The following is a 23,836-nucleotide window of genomic DNA, read 5'->3' as shown; positions in this document are numbered from 1 at the left end:
TGGTATGGTATGATAAAAAAGGATACTAGGAAGCGAGGTTTGCGCTCCCCAGGCACTGCAGCCTCCTGGCTTATTGTACCTTCCTAGTTCCTTAGTTCAGTGCAATAGACACAATCCTTCTCCTTAGAAGTATCAGGTCATTGACTATCGCTGCTGCAATTTGATTCCCTAAGTCTTTTCCGTACGTTAGGTTAAATCTCCATTGAGCTGTTGCTTCGCATTCGAAGATGATATGAGTGGCTGTTTCCTCCTCCTCATTACATAATCTGCAAATGGGATCATCGCTGTATATACCCATGTTGTGCAGATGTTTTCTCAGATGCCAGTGATTGGTTAGTAGTCCTACCGTCCTACCACTCCTCTGAGGTTAGCCCTCTCCAATTGCAGCAGTGATTTTGCCATGGTTATTTCATCATAAGTTTACTGTAGCACCGCTAGAGTTTATTCACTTCTCCTTTTGTTTTGTTTGGTTCCATTCTGCGACGGAGGATTCTATATTTGTTTTTGTTATCCCAAGTATTGGTTGAGGGCCTATGGTCACATAAATGTATAATGTGTTTGTGTTAATTTACTAAAATGAACATAATTTATGAACGTAAAAGGAAGAGGTTATTTAACCCTGCCCGAGAAATATCGAGTACTCTAGGGTGAGTGGTGACGTCTGGATAGTAAAAGTAAGTTATTAGCGTGAATGGAGTGGGTTCGGCCCCGCCCCGAGGAATATCGCGTACTATGGGGAGTGAATGTCCAGATTTCTATGTTTGTGTCAGGTGTTGCATTTATATTAATTTATTGGAATGAATGTAATTTATTAGAGCGAAAGGAAGGTGTTGTTTATGGTAGGTATGGCGATAAGGATGCTAGGAAGCGGGGTTTGTACTGCAGCCTCTTGGCTTATTGTACCTTCCTAGTTTCCTAGTTCAGTGCAGTCGACTCTATCCTTCTCCTTAGAAGTATTAGGTTAGGTTAAATCTCCATTGAACTGATGCTTCGCATTCGAAGATAATATGGGTGGCTGTTTCGTCCTCCTCATTACATAATCTGCTTATGGGATCATCGTTGTATATGCCCTTGTTATGTAGATGTTTTCTCAAATGCCAGTGACCGGTTAGTAGTCCTATCTCTCCTCTGAGCTTAGCCCTCTCCAGTTGCAGCAGTGATTTTCCCAGTCTTGGTGAGAGTTGTTTCATCATAAGTTTACTATGTCTACCACCGCTAAAGTTATCCACCTTTTCCTTTTGTTTTGTTTATGGATTCTATATTTGTTTTTGTTATACCAACTGTAAGATCGGGCCGATCCTCCGCTGGCCAGATGTCTGCTTTGTCGTTACCCAAAAGAGAAAAAAGAAACTATAAGTGAACTAAAATAACAATATGTCTATTTATGTACATATAAATAACCAGGGTGTCTCTGATATATACAATAAACATTTAATAATTGAAATAAAAGCATTTTCATGCAGTTCCAGGCTTCCATCGCAAACTTCACTAGATTTAAGGACTCGGGGTTATTTAATAAAGAGATTAGGTGCTGTCTTGTCAACGTGGGCAAGCCTATATGCCGTGCTCGGAATTCCGCTAAAACTGGGCAATCCGCTAGAAAATGAAACAATCTTCTCGAGTCTGCCTGTTGCAGAGAGAGCACTTATCGGAACTATTGTCTCTTGTGGGATTATAATTAAGATAAATTAACCTAATTTTGAAAAACCAGCGAGCTAGCGGAATGGACTCAATTTTAGAAATTGGCGTTCAAGAAAGGTTGATTGATATTAAGGTCCTTATATAGCAAAAACCTAGAGGAATTTGAGCATGAAGGAGACATTTCACTGTGTGAGGGGTGCGGATATTGTTAAACAATTTTGAGTGAAAAGTGGCCACTCTTTAAAATTGTCCGGGGAAAAACTGTCATTCAGCTGAAATTGCTGAGCCAAGGTATACCAGGAAGAGAAAGGTGATATTTTGGACCTTATGATTTTCAGCGCTGTATTCTTGGGAAGGCGGTAGTTAAGGACCCTGCAGACATAGGAAGTATGTAAATTTAATGTAATTTGAAACAAAAGTTCAGCTGAGGTCTCGAGGTAGATCATGTAGTTAGGGGTGAAGGAAGGGAGGTGATAAATTTGACGGATAAAATAGCGTTGTAGGGATTCAATTGTTTCACAAACCCCAAGCCTGGAAAGCGTAGGACACAATCGAGCGGCAAACAGCCAAAAACAGCTGGTATATGCTGCACACCGGGACAAGATTATTGGAAATGAATTTAGCCCAAATTGAATTCATTGCATATTTTCCAATATGAGTTTTTCGCTTAACATGAACGCCGTTGATTATCTTACAACAATAGTTGGTCCGTTTTAAAAGGATTAGAGATAAATAAGACACAAAATCTACCACTTGTGTTTACAATTGGATTTTGTTAATAAATATTTGAATAATCAATTTCTTCTTTGATTGTTTTTCTGTAAAGCTTTCTAACGTTTTGCTAGTTTGATTTTTTTTGTACCATTTTTATATTTCAAATTAGTTTGAGAGATGGTTTTAAATACAAAATTGGCTCGAATCATAGCATTGTTGGAAGATGGAAGACGTCAAGCGTATATGGCCAGGGTGTCTTCCATTACCTCCAAGTTACTGGAGGTTACTCAAGAAGGCATGCATCAGGTCGCCATCGTGTCACGTGATCGTTTTATTGTTTCGAATGTACTCCGCAATCGACATTCTACCGCTGTTGAGATCAAGCAACGACTTTAACAAATTAGAAATGTTAATGTCGTTTATGCACTGTAAGTCGAAAACTTTCAGAAGCTAGGTTAGGTGTGAGAAGGCCTGCCACTGGTTCACAACTTCTGACAAGGCACACACTTAGGGTAAGTTTCCAAAAAAAAAAATCACACCAATTGATATGAGCAAGATTAGACTAAAATCTCGTTTTTGGATGAGTCGAGGTTTTCAAGTTTTTGTTTTTATGACCCAATCCTGATAAAATCACAAATTTCCGGATAATCCGGACTTTCGATCATCTGGACTCGGCCCGGTTCCTTCAAGGCCGGGTAAACGGATTTCTACTGTATTTGTGATCGTGTTTTTCAGATTTATTTATGTATATTTATTTTAAATTGTTTATATTTATTTGTATATTTTAGAGTGCCTTCCAAAGCATCTCGTATCTCGTAAAAGTATCTCGTAAAATATACGTTTTATATTCATACATGTGCCATCAACAATTTACATAATACACCTACACTTTATATATACAGAGTGTATCAACTTCTCTATAGTCCGCCCATTTGTTTCGAAAACGATTAGCATTAGCAAAAAATGGTCCTATACAAACCCCAAGTGAATTTTGGCCCGGAATTGCATGGTGTTAACAGATTTAACATAACTGGGAAATGACCTAACTTTGTTATTTGAAACGAGATTTTTTTATTGTGCAGTTCGATTCTCGACCTTATTTTATGCCAATTTTACTGAAAGGAAAATTTTGATAAGATCGACCATTTCTGAGTTATCCCCGACGCAAGACGCTTGAGGAGGTATGCTTTTTATAACAAGTTGGCCCACCCCATTTTATTCGGAAACTATTAGCATTAGCAAAAAATGGTCTTGCACAAACCACAAGTTAATTTTGGCTAGGAATCGGGAGGTGGTAGTAGATTTAACATAACTTTCTCATCTAGCTGGCATCCGTCGGACATAACTCAGATATGATCTATACTATGAAAATTTTCCTTTTTATTAGTATAATATATAGCAAAAATTATAAGTATAAAATAAATGTAATTAAATTATCATAATTTAGAGATTAAAAAATATTATTTTTGGTGTATTATTTTGATTGTTGTTTAACATAAAAACAAAAATGTTCCACGATGCAGAATATTCTAATTTGGTATGATTTAAAAAGATAAATAAACAAAATACTGCTTTTTTATATATATTTTAACCAACATTTTGTAAGCAATGAAGGCCAGAAAATGGTTAAAACTTAACTCATTATCAGATTAGTGATTCGAGTGTTATAAAACCCTTAGATTTAGGGGGTCTTAGTCGGTAGAATTTTGCGGACATCGGTGTAAATTAATTTTTTGACTGAGAATTATTTCGACGGCCTGACTCTGCCTGGCATCGTTTTTCTCAAAACCTAGTTGACCCATTTCCACTGTTGATAATTCGTTTGAAATAAACTGTCAAATGCATTTTATAACTGTATCAAACATAAAAATTTTTTTCTTTCCATTTAAAAAAAAGAGGTTAATTTCAGACAAATAATTCTGCTATTTGGTGTATTGTCCTACAGAAATATTTTATATATTTTAATTCATTTTAGTTCATACGTCATAAAAAAAGCTATGTTTCTTTTTTCCATATGGCCTATTTGACGTTAAACTCCTTTTCGTTTCAATAATGTATTCCGATAACTACTTCTCAAATATCGGAAAAACTTTAGAGGTAGAAAAAGTCAATATATTTAAATTCAGACAGAATTTATATTTAGGGGTCTCTAGAGGGAGTAAAACGACATTTTATATTAGCTTCACGAAAAAAATTATGACTAGTTTACTTGGAAAACATTTTGGTTTTAAACATTTTTTGGTTATTCATAAACTTTGATAGCTTTTATTATATTTTTATTGCAACCTACGTAAAAAGTGCTATAAAATGATATATTGACATAGTTGATTTGAGCAAGTAGAATGGTGAAATAAAAATATTAAAAACAGAAAATTTCAACTTTTAATTTTTGTGGAGAAACCAGGGCCTATTCACAAGAAATGGCGGATAAGTGTACTATATTTTGGAGTGTAGAATCACCAAAAAAAAAAAAATGGTCCAAATCCGTAAGTGATTAAAAATATTATTTTTTTTAATCTAATATTATCTAATAATCCAAAATTTGAATGTTCATGAACAACCTCCAATATTTAAGGACACGTGATAAATGTGGCAATTACTGAATCAATTTTAATATCTGATCAATTCTGTTAAAAAGGCCAATTTTTGTGAAAGTTATTTGTATCATGGAAAAGATATCTCGAGGAAGCTTAGGCAATACACTAAAAGCGATTAATATGAAAGGCAGGGAAATTATATTATTTCACAGTTTGCCAACCAAATTGAACGGTAATTGCTCAATATGCTACAATTTATTAAGTTCCCGAAGCTTAGAAATGGTTAACAAACGGCCGGTGTAGCTGCAATAGTGTCAACTTGTGTGATAATTAATGGCCCAACATCCTGTAACGCGAAATATAAAATCCTGTGGATGAAGGAGTCGATTGGTAAATATTTATTCCTGCGGTGTAGAACGATGTTTTGACACGAGTCAAAATTGAACAGGACAGCCTTGTCTGGTCAGTTCTTGTCTTTCTTCCAACCAAACGGAAATTGTTTTAATTTAAGCAATTTTGCAACTTTGCTCTGGCCGTTTTAAAAAAAGAATTAATTTTAGACTTTTTGTCTAGTTATTAAGCTGAAGTTCAACTTAAAAGCCGAGATGTTTCGAATTAGACAGATCGCAAGATTGGCTAACATTTTCGAATATGTGTTAAACTTAGCCCTGACATTTTTCGGGCTCATCCACTGGCCTTCTTTTACGGTGTCTGTTAACATTTTATTTAAAAACTTTAAAATAAAAACTAAAAATTCCATCGGTTTTAGAAATATCTTTGGTACCGATGATTTGTGGGAATTTTGTATGCAGAAGGTTCTATTATTTTTACTTTCCGGCGATTTAAAAAGAAACTGAGAATGATAAATAATTTTTACAAGGCAGTCTTTGTTTTGACTGAGCTAGATGTGAAATGGTCGAAACTTGAATTTTTTTAAAATTTAGAGTGCATCACGCCGGCGGAAAGTTGGGCTCCATGTTTTAATGCAGCACGGAAATTATTTATTTTGTTTTAGTTAACTTAAAAATATAAATATTGTATTTATGAGTCTTTGAACGGTACACAAATATACAATCGTCATTTCTATTCCTACAGACCTGAAGAAAGGCACTTGCAGCATATAGTACCTGGGGGTCCGAAGTCGTCGAATGAAATGTACAATATGCTGCAAGTGACTTTGATCAGTTTTGAAGTTTGTTTTTGTTCAGAGTTCTAATGGACGATTTAAAGCGATTTGCGTGGTACGGAGGTCAGTAGGACATCTAGTATCAAGAAAGACAGGCTCAGACTACAAAATTAAGAACATTTGGAATCACTTTCTCGATCCCGACAACTGGGACAGACATTTCTAAACCAGCGAAACAGTTGACGCGTCCCGGATAAACTATTCCAAAATTGTTCATTTTTACTATTAAAACTCTTTTGATTTTATCACTTACCTTTTTAATATACATACAAAAGTTGTTTCAGTAAGAAGACTCACTTTTCAATACGACAAAGTGCTGTAGATAAAAAGTGTAAATAGTTTTTCAAAAGGGTCTTCAATTTGCGAGCTAGTATTTCTTTATACGTTTCAGTAATACGTAAATGATTATCAAAAAAGCAAACGGCTCAAATGGAAATAATAATATTTTCAAGATAGATTCATCGTCTGACTGATTTATGGCGAGAAGTCTTTTTCAGTCGAGAACGAATAGGAAGCCATGAAGATATGACACAGGGGTTCGTAGGACAGTTTATTTTTATATATTTTATTTATTTATTTTAAACGTGCATTTGACAGCTTGGTCATTTCAGCCTCACATTCAATACGCACTCACACAAATAAATACATTCACACCTATATACATTCATTCATTCTAATTTTTTAGATGGCGTACTCAATATTCTTCCATCAACCTGCATACAATAACAAAATAATCTAATTGGGATACTTTCATAAATATTCCGCCATCGAACCAAGTCACGCACACAGCTCGAGGGGCGATGGGAATGCTATTTCGCCATCAGTCCCTCCCCATTCACTCTAATAAATACATTCACTCATACAAAATAAATATTTTTACGGCTGTATACAATGAAAAATTCCCAATTCCCCTAAAAAGTGGAACAGGGGACCCTGAAACTCGCTACCGAGAACCCTTCTTAAATCTGGTCGTATACCTACACGCTCTCTGTATGGTGCCAAGACATGACACGCCTCTATTATGTGGGACACAACGAGCAAACTTTCTCTGCATAAGAGGAAACTGCGTTGGCTTTTGTCCTTATGAACCCAGCAAACTACTAAATACGTAAAAACAGAAATATCATTTGAATAAGCGTTTGCTTACCTAGTAAAGATTATTTCATATTTTAAAAAATCCGTAATTATTAATAGAAGAAGACTTTACTCTTTTGTTTAATTATATATAGTTTTTAATTTTAATCGTAATTAATTTTCATATGGTCTTCTGTGAAGCCAATTATTTTATATTTTAAAAAATCGCAAATGTATAAGAATTTTACCTTACATACATATATTACATATCAGCTCGGATGTTTACTAATGCTTTAAAGAATGGGTTAATTTGAAATTAAAATGGGTTCATTGAAAATTGTGTGCTAATGAAAAATACATGGTGACGGAAGCTGTATTGGATTTTCTCCCCGTAGGGTTTGTCTCTCACCGATGTGCTGACCCTAGGGCCTATACATAGGGGCCTTCACCCACCTCGTTATGAGGCTGGGTCGCTAGTATCCCTATTAAGCCAGATGCCCAGGTGATCGTCGCTTCATGTCTGTTTCATGTCAGACCCAAACGCAAGCAATCTATAATCTAGCCTAATACTAATTAAATTCGATAAGTCAGTCGTGCAAATAAATACATTCATGCATTGCGCTCATTCTGATTAGTCGGTGGAGTACTAGATATTCCTTCATCGATCTACACACGGTATTAATAATCTAATCTAAAATAGGGTTTTACGCACACACACACACACACACACACACACATACCCACACTGCTGGAGACTACATATAGCCTTACCACAACCCTCATCGCTCTCTCAAATAAATACATGCACTCAAACAAAAGTCATAATCACGGAACACTTAGAACATAATTATATAGAATAAAAACGACTTCCTCCAAAAAACAGAGCAGGGGACAAATAAATTCGCTACCGTGGCCGAGAACCATTCTTACACGATCCCTGTAAGGAGCCATGGCATAACAAACTTTATTATTTATTTCACATTTTAAAAAATCTCTAGTTATTGATAGAGGAATCGTTTACTCTTTTGTTTAATTATATATATGTTTTAATTTTAAACTTAATTAATTTTCATATGGTTTTATGTGGTCAATTATTTTTTTTAATGGCAAATATATAAGAATGTTACTTTGCATACTTATATTACATACCATCTCCTGAGTTTTTTATTGCTTTAAAGGAAACGTTATTTTGAAATTAAAAAGGATTAATTTGAAATTCACAAGTTTAATTTGAAATTAAATGGGGTTAATTTAAAGTTAAAGCGGTTTTATTATATATTATATAATTAAAAAGGCTTAGTTTGGTGGAATACTAAAACGCATTATAGATTTGTTAAAATCTTTCCTCATGTGATTATTCTGACTGAACATTCGAGAAAGTAAAGTTTTAGTTATGAAAGTCAAAATTTGTTTGATTACACAATTTCAAGATTGTCAAACATTATACATTATAGACCACATATTTTTTAAAAACTTTATCGAATTAGTACACAGAAGAGTTCAATAATAAGCTACCCCTTGTTCTTTTGCTACATCAAAAATAGTTTTGTGAAATAGTTACTTTATTAATCTGGGTACAAACTGACTTATTATGTTATTATAATGACCATGGAAATAAGTAATCCGAAATAGCAAGGTTTTTAGGTGAAACAGGTGTTCGATTTTTTAATAAATAATAAATGTGTGGTGATTAGTGACCGTTACTTGATGATTATTTGGAGATAGTGAGATGCGGTCTGGTGTGATGTAGGTTTCAGAAAAACATTTTCTTTATCGTACCAACGTTTCGATCTTTATTGAGATCATCTTCAGAGCTTGGGATTTACAAGCATTGTTTACATTTAACAAATACATGTAGGATGTGAAAAAAGTGAATTTATACAATGCAAAATATATTTTTTATATTCAATCAAAGTATTTATATTCACTCAGAGTATTTGTTTTCTGCGTAAGTGTGCCATTCTTGAGTGTCGTGTTGAGAGTGCCAGTGAGATTTGCTTTTTTTTGTTTATATACGTTGTATTTTGAATAACAGCATTTTCAAAAACAGCAATATCTCACTGGCACTCTCAACACGACACGCAAGAATGGCACACTTACGCAGAAAACAAACACTTTGAGTGAGTAGAAATACTTTGATTGAATATAAAAAATATATATTTTTTTGCATTGTATAAATTCACTTTTTTCCACATCTTACATGTTTTTGTCAAATTTAGACAATGCTTGAAAATCCCAGGCCCTGAAGATGATCTCAATAAAGATCGAAACGTTGGCACGATAAAGAAAATGTTTTTCTGAAACCTACATCACACCAGACCTCTTCTCACGATTTCTGAATAATAAATAAAAAACCTGCGTCTATTTCTCGCAGTGGGAAAACCCAATTTTTTTTAATTTAAAAAATATTATCTTTTTAATCTTCGAGTGACACTCAATTCGCGATGGAAAAATGTTAAATCTTGAGAATTAATTAACATTGGCCTTCGGTGAATATCGAAGAGGGTGTATTGAATGTTGAAATAGTGCAATGAAAGAAATATTGCAAAGTCAATTTCGACACTATAACATTGGCTTAATAATCTAACCGAGGTTGTATTGTGAGAAAACAGACAATTGGGAAATGTCTAGAAATGTTAAATAAAACTACCACAAAAGAGGAAACATTTAGCATGGGGCATTTTTTCGCTTCACAATCCGTTTGCACTTCTCTATTCTCGTGTAAATGTTTCATTTTTCAAGTTCTTATACGATTCTTTTCTTATCACTACAATTGGAAAGTTTAACGAAGATATTGACATATATCCGCCATACGAAAACAACCTTTTTGCGAATAGAAACAGAATTCTGTTCGATTATTCTTCTTTTAAAAAATTACTTAGGCAACTTTTCCAAAAACGACTAAATGTAATTTGTTGGATACCCAGAGAAGTGCGGGAAAGATTCCGACGTCGGCAACTCATTTGAGAACGTCGGAAGTCCATCAAAACCTAACTTTGTCTGGTAGGAAGGTCAATTTCATGGATTCGACTGGTAAAATCGCCGTTTTCCTTTAGCTTCCTCCATGACAGAAGATTCGCTTATTTAATTCTTTTAACGTTTCACCGCGAAAAAAATAAACGGGACAGAAAATTTTCTTTTTACTTTTATAGAGGATAAAATTGGTGGTGGGTTTCTGGTCTGCGACTCGGTGAACACTCAATTGAGTGAAACGTACCCAGCGAGAGTGGACGGACCCAGTAAAGTGATCAGTGTAACATCGGCTGCTCAAACATTACCAGAAATGTATCACGTTCTTTTTTATGGATACAATTTCCACCCCAAAAAATACATTATAAATCAAACGATTCTTACACAAAAAAGATGAACATTTAATTTTTTGAAATTTTTGTTTTTTCTTAGGTCAATTTTGTACCAATGAGTCTTTCTCGTTTACTTTGGATGACTATCCTTATTTTTTTAATGAACGTTTAAAATCCTAATGACTAATTTTTTAATGGGCTTTCTTCCGTCAAATTAACTTTTTTTCTTTCAAATTAACCACGGTAACTTCAAATTAACCTTTTTTTATTTCAAATTAACCTTATCTTCAAGTTATCAGTTTTTTAATTTCTAATTAACCATTTCTTTAAAGCACTAACTAAAATAAAGGAATAAAACCATATGAAAATTAAAAAATTATAATTAAAAGTTATATACAATTAAATACAAGTTCACTAATTTCGTGGTCCGCTTGACCAATTAATATAATATAATTAATTAAGGTTTTTAGTCGAGATAAAAAAGTCAATGGCACGAGCGGGATTCGAACCCACGTTCATCGGCTTGATACGCCGCTGCTCTACCACTTGAGCTATCGTGACCTCGATCCACTCAGACAGCTAAAGCTCTCCGTGGCCATTTCATTTGTCGTCGAGAATCCAATCCGATTACACGACATTTGAAAAATGGCAAAAAGGAGGGAAAATTCAAAAGGTGCGGTTGAGATGGGAAGTTGGTGTCCGAGTGGATCGAGGTCACGATAGCTCAAGTGGTAGAGCAGCGGCGTATCAAGCCGAAGATCGTGGGTTCGAATCCCGCTCGTGACATTGACTTTTCTATCTCGACTAAAAACCTTAATTAATTATAAAAACAAGATTATTCTATTATTAATCTGAGATTTATAAAATATAAATGTGGGGCTTTTATATAAAATTCCATATGAACATTAATTGCAATTAAAATGAAAAATGCCATAAACTTAAATATTAAAATAAAGAATTTTTCTTTCATGTAATGATTGAAAATTTTTTTAACAAAACCATAGGGTGAGTTGAACTTCTGTTCCCTATATTTTTTTATTTGCGCATTTTTGGGAAAACCCTGTACACGTGGACTTTTATTTTTTGTCTAGTTTCTAATCATTCAAAAAGATTTGGACTCTCCAGTACAGCAGGATACGATTTGGGATTTAACTATTGCAAATGGCAAGGTACTCATTAATATAAATTCTTTGGAAGTTTGTTTGACATGTGAAATTAAAGACGGTTAACTTGATGTTAAAAAGAGTTAATTTGGAATTAAAGAGGTTAATTTGAAATGAAAAAAAAAAGTTTATTTGGTATTTAAAAAAAAGGTAAAAAGGGTAATTTCACGGGAAAAAAAGTATAAATTTGTCAATTTTTCATATAAGAGCCACTTAACAAAAAATAAAATAAAAGTAGCATAAACGAATTCCATATCTTACCCATATTTGTGCTGCTTAATTGAAATAAATAAATTTAAAGCTTGTGTTTTTATAGGTTTATTGTTGAAAAAATATTTTTTTAAATAGTTGTGGATGGTGAAAATCTCTGTTTACGGATGTAAACACTTTCGGATGTAAGCCTTTTTATGAACTGGAATCTGTGAAATCTGACGTTTTAATGATTCATGGAGCTTCCAGAATTAATTAGTGGTTAGACAAGCACGTGGGTAAGCCAAAAGTCGAAACTAATACCAGTGCTATCTTGATTAGACTGACATATGCTGTTGTAAAAACATATGTAACATTTTTTAGATTTACTGTGAGAGAATAGAAATAGGAGGATATAAATCATCGAAATTTGAAAAGTTCATTGGTGACCGACATAACCTGCGAGTCGAAAGTTGTGTTAATGTGCTTAGAAGAAAATTGGAAATCTGCCGTTGAAGACCACCTCGAGAGTCAACATTTTGAACACTAACAAGTATCGAATTATAAACTCAATGTTTTTATAAAATTATCATAATTGACGAAGGTCGGTTTAATTAGTAAAATTAATACTATCGTTAAGGTTTTTTTAAAGAAAATATAAAAACATGTTAGCAGGAGATCTCGCCACTCGGTTTCGCATCCGATTTGTAACAATGTGTCATTTTACGGTACGGAACCATCACATAAACATACAATTTTTACGGATGTTTTGTAGTTTTCAGTCCAGTGGAAGAGAAAGTCGTAAGATCGGAAGCGCTGCGACTGCAAACAAGCCGAATCCAAGATTTTAAAAAAGAAAGCGTCAGATGTGTAGTTAAACAAAATAATACTAACAGAACTACTATACTTTTATCGTATAAATTATAGAGAAGTGCTAGGTTTGTCTCATTGACCAAAAAAAATGATCCTTACGATCATGCACGAAAATTTACATGGGAATTGGTACTAAAAACAAGTCGATGGTATTGAAAATGTTATGTGGTTTTTCCATTTTTTGGGTTTTATCCTCACTGTGCACTGAATTTTCTTCGAGAATTTTTAATAAAGGTTAATTTGATTTTAAAAAAAATCTATTTATTGACTGTATGACAATATATGAAACTCCGAAGTTTTATGTAAATTGTATAAAATATATTTGTCCATGGTCGGTCTTCTTAGGATGGATAGATGGATAGATAATTTGTTGCACGGTGTCACGAGTTTGTTATGTCATACAACAAAAAACGTGTTTTTAGGTAAGAAGTTTTTTCCCCATTTTTCCGGTTTTTGCCCCACTCTGCACGAAATTTTCTTCGAGAATTTTGAATAAAGGTTAATTTGATTTTAAAAAAATCTATTTATTGTCTGTATATATGAAACCCTGAAGTTTTATGTGAATTGTTTAAAATATATTTTTCCATGGTCGGTCTTCTTAGGATGGATAGATAATTTGTTGCACGGTGTCACGAGTTTGTTATGCCATACAACAAAAAACGTGTTTTTTAGGTAAGAGGTTTTTTCAACTTTTCCTGTTTTTTGCCCCACCGTGCACGAAATTTTCTTCGAGAATTTGGAATAAAGGTTAATTTGATTTTTAAAAAAATCTGTTTATTGACTGTATGACAATATATTAAACTCCGAAGTTTTATGTAAATTGTATAGAATATATTTTTCCATAATCGGTCTTCTCAGGGTGGATAATTTGTTGCACGGTGTCACGAGTTTGTTATGTCATACAACAAAAAACGTGTTTTTAGGTAAGAAGTTTTTCCCCATTTTTCCGGTTTTTGCCCCACTCTGCACGAAATTTTCTTCGAGAATTTTGAATAAAGTTTAATGTGAAAAAACGGTTACTGAATGACATATATGAATGAAATATATTTTTCTATGGTCGGTCTTCTTAGGATTGATAATTTATTTCACACAACATAAACATTTTACGAAAAGAATTAAAGTTAATTATCAATTAGTACATTTTATTTTGAATTTTTCTTTAATTTCAAAGAACCCAAATGTGTACTTGTTGTACGATTTGAGACTTAATGAAATTTCACTAATTAATTTTAATAAAAATAATACATAGGTCAAATCCAGGGTCTAAACAAAACGGTCAACTTTAACGTTTTCCATTTTGATAATGTAATGGGGCGAAAGATTTTTTTTAATATTATTCTGGACCCAATTGAGATATTTTGTAAAATCGGATAATTATACCGTGTTTTGACCGTCTGCGTAATGCCGCAATCCACGGTATTTTCGTAACAATAGATTTTGATCTTCACGTGCTACTTACCGATATCCTTGGAATTTATAATCGCCGTTTCACAGGCACCCCTCCATGCAGAAAGCGTTAAAGAAGTGTTGAAAATTGTTAATCTCGCATCTTCAAATTACTATTTATTGCTGGATTCTATCTAATCGACGGATTAGCCGTTTTGTTTTTGATTTTTAGGATCGTTTCACTTTAATCATAATCTAATCAAGGAAGTGGCGAATTTTTTGTCTTGCATTTTACAGTTGGAAGAAGAGTATAAGACTATGATTATGATTACGGCCTTTTTGGATGGTCCGCCACGTGCGATGCCAACAGTTTTGACAAACCGATCTACATATCTGAAAAACGTTATTATCGCTCAATCTCTGCTCCTGGACGACAAAAATAAATTTTCAACAAAAAAACTTCAGGAGCGGACACCAGCACGAAATAGATTTTTAAACTTTGATATACAATCGAATAGCATTTAGCTTTTATAGTGTTGTGATTCTCCTTATTCTACTGTAAAAACACTGACCAAGTAAATAAATTATTTAAAAACAACTTACTGAAAGTAAAAAAATAACATTTTTGAAAAAATTTAAAACCAATGATTTTATAAACTACTATTATCTTATTTAAAAGATTCTGCATGTTGGTAGTCGTTTGCAACTTAGTTTTTTTATTACTGATATAGGCATCTTAACGGACATCCCTGACCAATTAAACTGTATTGTAATTTAATAGCGCGAATGAGGGCGTCGGTGGCCGCAACGGTTTAGGCGTTGACACGGCGCTCAAGGTAAAGGCCCCGGGTTCGAATCCAGCGGCCCTGCATTCCAACCCGACATACTTACAAATGGGCTTTTTTTCAAAAACACCGGCACCCTGAGGGTTCATACGACCTCTGCTGTTGCGAACCCTGAAAAAAAAAAGAATAAGTGAATGGAGAGGATTGCAATTACGCCATGGAATATCGGGTACTCTGGAGTAGTGCGGATTGTGGTATGAACGTAATTTATTTGCGTAAATGGAAGGGCTATCTCCAATTACTCTTGGGTAGTATGAATGATTCGAAATGTAAAATATAAATAAAATATAAATTTCTAAAAAAAAAACTTTCATCAGCAGAAGACAAGGATCGAAGTATGCTTTTCTACAGTAAAATTACCGGCCGTGTTAATAAAATATTAAAAAACAAACTACAGAAAGCCAAAAATAAGATTTTTTTAACAATATAAAAATAATCATTTTGGAAACCGTTATTATCTAAATTTAAAGGAGAATCAAGTACGCGGTGGCCCGCGCTTGAAAAGCTTCGAAAGGAACCGGAATATTTCAAGTTAAATAAATATACTAGTTTCCCTTGAAATTTCAGTATTTTGATTCCATATTTGATAGTAAGAAATCTTGGCGCCTATATGTTACCTTGTAGCCTCCTGAAAATTGGTCTCAGAATGCCTTATATCCACACTTACTCTATACAGGTCGTTTAATTATAGAAAAATAATTAGCTTTTTTCGGCTTTTAGCTGGTGGTAAACATGTAGTTTAGTCATCAAGACCAAAACAGCGATGATAGAAGGGACCAAGATGATCGTAAACGACATCGTTTCATATTCAAAAAAATTATATATAAGACTAACTACGAGAGATATATAATTATACTCATATAATATTTCTTACGTATTGTCATTTTATATTATAGCAAAGTATTTTTTTTAATAATTTAGAAAATCGTGTAACTCATTTTTTAATTACTGTCCGCAATTTTTCGAATAAAACGTTTCTTGCTAAATAATTTTAAATGTTTGATGTTTACTAGATGATGTTTAGTCCTCTGATGATTGACATATTCAAAGTTATTCACTTAATTCAGAATTTTTTCGTATTATGATAAATTAAAAAGCCATGGTTTCTGATGGGATTCAAATTCAGGACCGTTAGTTTCGCAAATACTGGTAATTTGCAAAAAAAAAAAAGGAACAACAATACTGAAGTTGTAATACCTAATTCTAATCTAATAAAAAATGAGTAAAAATCAAGCAAGACACATAAAAAAGTGACACTAAACATAGTGAGTTGTTGTTCCTTTTTTTTCAAATTACCAGCATTTGCGAAACTAATGGACCTGAATTTGAATCCCATCAGAAACCATGGCTGTTTAATTGATCATAATATGAAAAAAATCTGTATAAAGGGAATACCTTTTCCAACGAATATCAATCATCAGAGGACTTAACATCATATATCATATAATTCACTATGTTTAGTGTCACTTTTTTATGTGTCTTGATTGATTTTTACTCCTTTTTTTATTAGATTAGAATTAGGTATTACAACTTCGTTTTTGCAAATTACCAGTAAGTGTAGGTTGTTCAAATGAAACACCACTAAACGCATATTGAATATTTCATTAAAACTTTATATTTATTTATTTATTTAAAAAAAAGAAAGCGTCAGATGTGTAATTAAACAAAATAATACTAACAGAACTACTATACTTTTATCGTATAAATTATAGAGAAGTGCTAGGTTTGTCTCATTGACCAAAAAAAATGATCCTTACGATCATGCACGAAAATTTACATGGGAATTGGTACTAAAAACAATTCGCTGGTATTGAAAGTGTTATGTGGTTTTTCCATTTTTGGGTTTTATCCTCACTGTGCACTGAATTTTCTTCGAGAATTTTGAATAAAGGTTAATTTGATTTTTAAAAAAAATCTATTTATTGACTGTATGACAATGAATGAAACTAATGGTCCTGAATTTGAATCCCATCAGAAACCATGGCTTTTTAATTGATCATAATATGAAAAAAATCTGTATGAAGGGAATACCTTTTCCAACGAATATGTCAATCATCAGAGGACTTAACATCATATATCATATAATTCAATATGTTTAGTGTCACTTTTTTATGTGTCTTGATTGATTTTTACTCCTTTTTTTATTAGAGTAGAAATAGGTATTACAACTTCAGTATTGTTGTTCCTTTTTTTTTTTTCAAATTACCAGTAAGTGTAGGTTGTTCAAATGAAACACCACAAAACGCATATTGAATATTTCATTAAAACTGTATATTATGTTATGTATACTATGTCAGTTTACGTCATTTTCGCGTATATCAAACCTTTAAAAACATTTTGTCAATTCAAGTCTTGTCAAATCACAGTGCTTACTAAACAGGTTTATCTATTGGCGAGGAAATATTTCTACGGCTATTTAAATAAACCCTCGCATCTTTTGTAGGCGTTTGCTGTTCAAGGATGTATTTTCAATATTGACAGTTGACACCACTTCCTTAACAAAGTTATAAAATTTTTTCATCCTAAACGCCATAATTCACCTGCATATAAAAACATGTAAACGATTACGGAATTATCGTGATTCTATTGTATTTTTTTGTTAAATCCCCCACAAAGCCGGATACGTTATCGTTTAAAATTCCATTCTCCCCACGAGTCATCCTTTCGATCGTTATTGGAATATATTTTTGAAAATGATTTATTCTCTCATTTTATACAAGGCTCTTCTAATTACGATGTATTGTATAGTAAAAGCAAATTGTGACCAACCTTAAGCTCGAATAGTTTTAACAAGACGATAACTCGCATTTCTTTTTCAGTTTCCTTAATAGATATTCCCTTAGAGCAATTACATTTTTTATACTAAAAAAATAAATAAATCAACATAGTTTATCCCATTTGAACATACGTGAAATCATAACATAATGCAGACTTTTTTTTATTTAAAATGTTTTTTAAACATATCAATTTATATCATGATTTGTTCATAATTTGTTTACACTGGACTTTCATGGATTCCTGATGTGCTGACCCTAGGGTCTATACATTAGGGAGTTCACCCATCCTGTTATGTGGCTGGGTCGCTAGTGTCCTTATTAAGCCGGATGCCCAGGAGATCGTCGATTCCCAACCAACGGGGTTTTTCGCCAGCTAGGTTAAATCAGTCTTAAACCCAAGCAAACTATAATCTACCCTTATACTAATTAAATTTGATAAGCCAGTCATACAAATAAATACATTCTTACATTGAGCTCATTCTGATTAGTCGGTGGAGTATTTGATATTCCTTCATTGACCTACACACGGTATTAATAATCTAATCTAAATTAGGGTCGATGGGTACTTTTACAAAAATTCAACCATCAACTTTAAATACACACTCTGCTGGAAGGGCGATGGTAAGGCTACATTTCGTCCCTTACCACTCACACTTATAAATACGCACACCCAAACAAAACAAATAGAAATTAACTATATACAATAAAAATAACCTTCAAAATGCGGAACACCGGACCCAGAAACTATATAAAATGAAATATAAAAATCAAATGATTCTTGTATTAATTTGAAATTTCAAAAAAATAGAAAATACTTGCTTTATAGACCAATTGTTTTATATTTTGAAATAATCTCGAATTAATAAAAGAACCATTTGTTTTCATATTTCCCTTTATATAACTTTTCGTTTGAATTAATTTTCATATGGCAGTTTAGAATCTTAATATAGTTTTTTCTGTCAAATGAACTCTTTTTAATTTCAAATGAAGTTCTTAACTTCAAAGCAAACTATGTGAATTTTAAATTGACCTTTTTTTACTTCAACTTAGTCCTTTTTTACATCAAATTAATTTTNACTATGTGAATTTTAAATTAATATTTTTTAATTCAACGTAGTTCTTTTTTATATCGAATTAATCTTTCTTAACTTCAAATTAACCTTTTTAATTTCAAATTAACCCTTTTTTACTTACAAATTCTGTTTGCGGGTACTTGGCCAAGTTCGCCAGATCGTGGAGGTCTAGTATATCCGGAAAAGTCCAGGGGGTGTCGGTCCCCGGCCGAAACAATGTCGGGATATAAGCCAGCCGCACAACGGGATAGGAGAACTCCCAGTGGTATAGACCCAAGGGTCAGATCATCTGGGAGTGACAACCGTTCGGGGTGAATTTCAAAAGGTGCAAAATGGCAGTTCTGCCTGAAAACAATAACTGTAGTTAAAAAGGTAAATTTACTATAAATTAGTACTTAGTATGACTTAAAGAAAAATCAACTATCCCTTTTAAAATATCTATCTAAACGTATATAAACGATCTCTTTCGAATGTAACATTTTTCCTTCAAACCATTATTGATTGTTAATTCCTGAGAAAATGCAAAACCAAGAATGGAAATCCGTGGCCTCTCGTTTATTATACGTTTTCTCTAGGACGTTATGTCGTAGATCTCGAGACATCCGTGCTGCACATCGACAGGCATTTTTAAACGTACACTGTTATTACAAAGGTTTTCCCTCCAGGGGGAAGGTTTCTTTTTAAAACGTGTCTTTCTAACGACGAGAAATGTCCGGGTACATCCATACCAGGAGCTGTAAATATTTGTAACACTTGGAAGACACCTTCAGAAATTGGGCGAATTAAGTCTTTTTTTTCATGATCTTGAAACCGTTCGATTCTTTTCCTTGATCGCTCTACTAGCTTTTTTTGGAGCACTTAGTCACCCGATCGATATTTTACGGTAAGAGTACAAAAGGTGGATAAAAATTGTTCAAAACGGCAGGAAGTATTTCTTTTAAAGGGTCGGTCTGTTATATAAGTACAGTACACACATTGAACGTGGCAGCGATCAATTTTTGCGATTCATTCGATGCCGTTTGTAGATCCTTCCAGAATAACCGTGAATTTGTGTCTGTACAGTATCTGTCCTGTTTGATGGTACATTTTCCAACACTGTTTATCTTTCCCGTCACCGCCTGATTTCTTCGCTTTATTTGTTGCGTGTTCTCGCTTTTTTCCTTAAATCGAAGAAACTAACTCCTTTATACGAAAAATGACAGAGGGAGACCGATACGGATAGGACAGACAGAGTCCAATCCAATTGCTATTGACACACATTGCCATAATAGATCGGTTTGGCGTTATCGCACATACAATTTAATAAAAATGATAAATGGTGGAGTGAGTGTTTTGTTCAATCTTTTCAAAAAGATAGTTCCTACTCACAGTTATAATTTTCGTTTTTCGCACGTGATAATTGAGCGGCATTAAAAAGCAGGTTCTCATTAGATCGTAGCGATGGCCGGGGAACCGGGGTGCTCAATCATGCAATCTATGTCGAGAGACGTGGTTGTACAACTCCTTCAACATGATGATGAGCTATAAGCTCGAAATCCGGATCGTTGAAAAAAAATTGCTATGAGCAGGAACTATGTTTTTAAAAAGATACAATTTAATAGTCCGATACTTGAAGTTTTGAGAACCCAAAATCGACACATCGCACATGTTTCACTAAAACTAGATTGTTTTTTGTTTTGAGTTCTACAACAAAACAAACTTACCAGCTAAAATTTCTGTATGAGAACAATCATTCAACGTCATTGCGAAAGTATACTTACTAATTACTTGAAAGGGGCGTCGGTGGCCGCAACGGCTTAGGCGTTGACGCGGCGCTCATCACTGTAAGGTAAGGGTCCCGGGTTCGGATCCAGCGTCCCTGCATTCGAACCCGACATACTTGTAAATGGGCTTTTTTTCAAAAACACCGGCACCCTGAGGGTTTATATGACCTCTGCTGCAAACCCTCGTAAAAAAAGAGATTTGAAACAGTAATTTCAACAAGTCTTACAAGGATGGTTTAATAATTTTGTGTTTGTGTGTGAGATAGCAAGGCTGAGTGAGATAGTGAGATAGAGCTAGAGAACGATAGAGAATGAGTCAGAGAGAGAGGGAGAGAGAGAGAGAGAGCGGGAGGGAGAGAGAGGAGAAAGGGAGGGAGAGAGGAGAGAGAGAGAGAGCGGGAGGGAGAGAGAGGAGAAAGGGAGGGAGAGAGGAGAGAGAGATCGGGAGGGAGAGAGAGGAGAAAGGGAGGGAGAGAGAGGAGAAAGGGAGAGAGAGAGAGAGAGAGAGAGAGAGAGAGAGACNGGGAGGGAGAGAGAGAGCGGGGGAGAGAGGAGAAAGGGAGAGAGAGAGTGAGAGAGAGGAGAAAGGGAGGGAGAGAGGAGAGAGAGAGCGGGAGGGAGAGAGAGGAGAAAGGGAGGGAGAGAGGAGAGAGAGAGAGGGGGAGAAAGGGAGAGAGAGGGGGGAGAGAGCGGGAGCGAGAGAGAGAGAGAATGTTCGTCAGAGAAGGAATGTCTAACATACACGTTCGTGATATTTTTTAAATTATAAAAATGACAAGTTAGAATATACACGACTATGTTCTTAATATTATATTGAATTTTATTATTTAGTTTTAACAGTCTTTTTTATGTTTTGCAGGTAAGACCGAGAAGAACATGCAATCAAGGTGTAAAATGTATGAACCCGATATATATATTACAAATTTTAGATTTTCTAGTATATACAATCAATAAACACAAACCAATTTTCTCATACAAAACTGAGCAAGTAAACAGACCAAAGAAAAACAACTGCATAAAAAAAAGGAGCAAAGTTGTAGAGACAATTGTAAACGCACTTTCTTTGCAGGCGAGATCTTTTGAAAAATCCCCTTATCTTTTTATTGTTCAATCCACAGTACATTTCGCAGTTAATCGAATGAATTGGGCAACTTTATGTTGTTGTCGAGCTAATAAAATAAAATAAAAATAGTCGATTTGGTAAGATTACGTAAAACGTTCTCAAGCAATAAGAAAACATTTTTCAATGTAAATTTCCTTTGCATTCAAAAAGAATGAAATCCACAAAAATCGACGTTTACGAAAAAGGTCAAAAAATTTTTGTTTCAGAATTTTTAGAAATTGAAATAAAAATAAGCTTAAAAGCAGACATAATTAATATAGAAATAATGTTTTTCCAAAACAAAATTGGCGACTAGAGAATGAGATAGACGTATCAGAAAACATCGCCCCCTTTCATAATTACATTATTGCATTAGCCAACTCGCCCATTCGATGAACAGTGAAAGTGAAATTATTAACGAATCGTGATAAAAATTTTTAGAAAGTAGCACGATATAATTACTGTTTTACTCGCTCGTAGAATATTTCATTTTAAACGGTCTCACTAATGTTGTGGATTTTCGTAGCTTATACGTACTGCACTGTTGGCCGAATAATTTTTTTTTCTCGAATTCTTTGCACACGTGCTCATGCTCGTTAAATTAACATATGTAACTATTTTTTAAACCGCAATGTATTTTTATTTGTAACAATACATTTTTTACACGGGTTGGCTTCAGTTGAAATTCATGGCCACTGAGATTCGAAACCGGGCTCTTATTGTAATGAGTCACCGCGTCAATTTACGTCAAATAGAGAATTATTAGACGTCCCTACATCAGGAGATAATCCCACATGTCAAATTGGACTAACAAGTATGTATTATCCAAAATTGTATTAGAGATATTTCACATTTCAGGTTATCAACCTACAGTAAATATGGTTGCATCAGTGCAAAAAGCATTGAAAAACCTCTGGCATCCTTTTTTTTTATTGTAACCCTAAATAAACAAAATGCAAAATCGCTTAGAGATAAATTTTTTGCACAAAAAGTTTCCAAACTTAGTATAATAGGTTTGTGATTTTCTTGGTTCTGTAAATACTGACACATTGGCGCTTACAGAAACCTTGCCCCTATCCATGAGCTTTATGTGTATCTACTGAATTTCTAATGGTCAATTATCTCGAATGTAAAATTAATCTTTATGTAAGGTATTGGTTGAGATAAAAAAGGCAGTGTCACCAGCGGGATTCGAACCGACGACCTCCGGCTAAATACGCCGCTGCTCTACCACTTGAGCTATCTTGACTTCGATCCACACGATTTCGAATTTGCCCTCCTTTTGCCAGTTTTCAAAATTCGAAAGGTGGGGTTGAGATGGGAAGTTGGGGTCCGTGTGGATCGAAGTCAAGATAGCTCAAGTGGTAGAGCAGCGGCGTATTTATCCGACGGACGTGGGTTCGAATCCCGCTCGTGACACTGGCTTTTTATCCCAATCAATACTTACATAAAGATTATTTAATTGAAAGAAGTTATTTGGTCAATCAGACCAAGAAGTCTAAATGAATTTAATATGTAAAATTAACGTTCGATTTATACAAAATTTGACTTTTTGGCTATAATCGATTAAAAATACTGTCATTCAGATTTTGCATTTTAAAACTTCTATTAAGAATAATGATAGCAATAAAAAACAAACAAAAAGACTTTGTGCTACACAATTGAATATAAGAAAAAATAAAAAAACACTTCTAAAGATTAAATTACTAATGTTCAAAATGACCACTTTCTTTCGCTTGTATCCTTAAGTAAGGTGGACAATTTGAACATTTAATTTTATTTTTAAGATGCGGTTTGTTTTATCTTTGAAAGTAAGCATAAAAGACTCTTTGGTGCAAAACAGAAAGTAAGAAAAAAAACAAAAAGTTTTTTAAAATTAAATATAATGTCCAAAACCTTTTCTGGCTTGCATTCTTAAATATGGTGGACAATTTGGACATTTATTTTTAGATTTTGTTTGCTTTTTCTTAGAAAGTAAACATAAAAGGCTCTTTGATAAAAAAAGGAACGTAAGAAAAAACAAAAAGTTTTCTAAAAATTAAATATATTGTTCAAAATGTACTTCTTTGGCTTACATTCTTCAATAAGGTGGACAATTTGAACATTTAATTTAATTTTTAGATGTTTTGTTTTCTTTGAAATTAAACATAATAGACTCCTTGGTACAAAATATTTAATGCTTTTTGTTTTGTTTTTTATGTTAAATTTTGT

The 23,836-nt window shown here is 33.7% G+C and overlaps 1 protein-coding gene across 2 annotated transcripts in view; it reads left to right on the top strand.

The window, feature by feature from the left end:
- Positions 1–23,836, top strand: part of LOC106667230 (alpha-N-acetylgalactosaminidase) — a 108,122-nt gene that overhangs the window by 30,471 nt on the left and 53,815 nt on the right. The window contains exon 1 of one of the 2 annotated variants that reach the window (XM_024226628.1): positions 22,055–22,439. The exons of the other annotated variant lie outside the window; for it this stretch is intronic. The gene's annotated coding sequence lies outside the window, so the exon portion shown is untranslated. Of the gene's footprint in view, positions 1–22,054; positions 22,440–23,836 lie in introns of those variants that run through there. 2 annotated transcript variants of the gene reach the window in all.

This window comes from Cimex lectularius, unplaced genomic scaffold (assembly GCF_000648675.2).
Source record: "Cimex lectularius strain Harlan isolate CLEC.00 unplaced genomic scaffold, Clec_2.1 scaffold118, whole genome shotgun sequence".
Classification (NCBI taxonomy): Eukaryota; Metazoa; Arthropoda; class Insecta; order Hemiptera; family Cimicidae; genus Cimex; species Cimex lectularius.
This window is presented reverse-complemented; position numbering and strand designations above follow the sequence as displayed.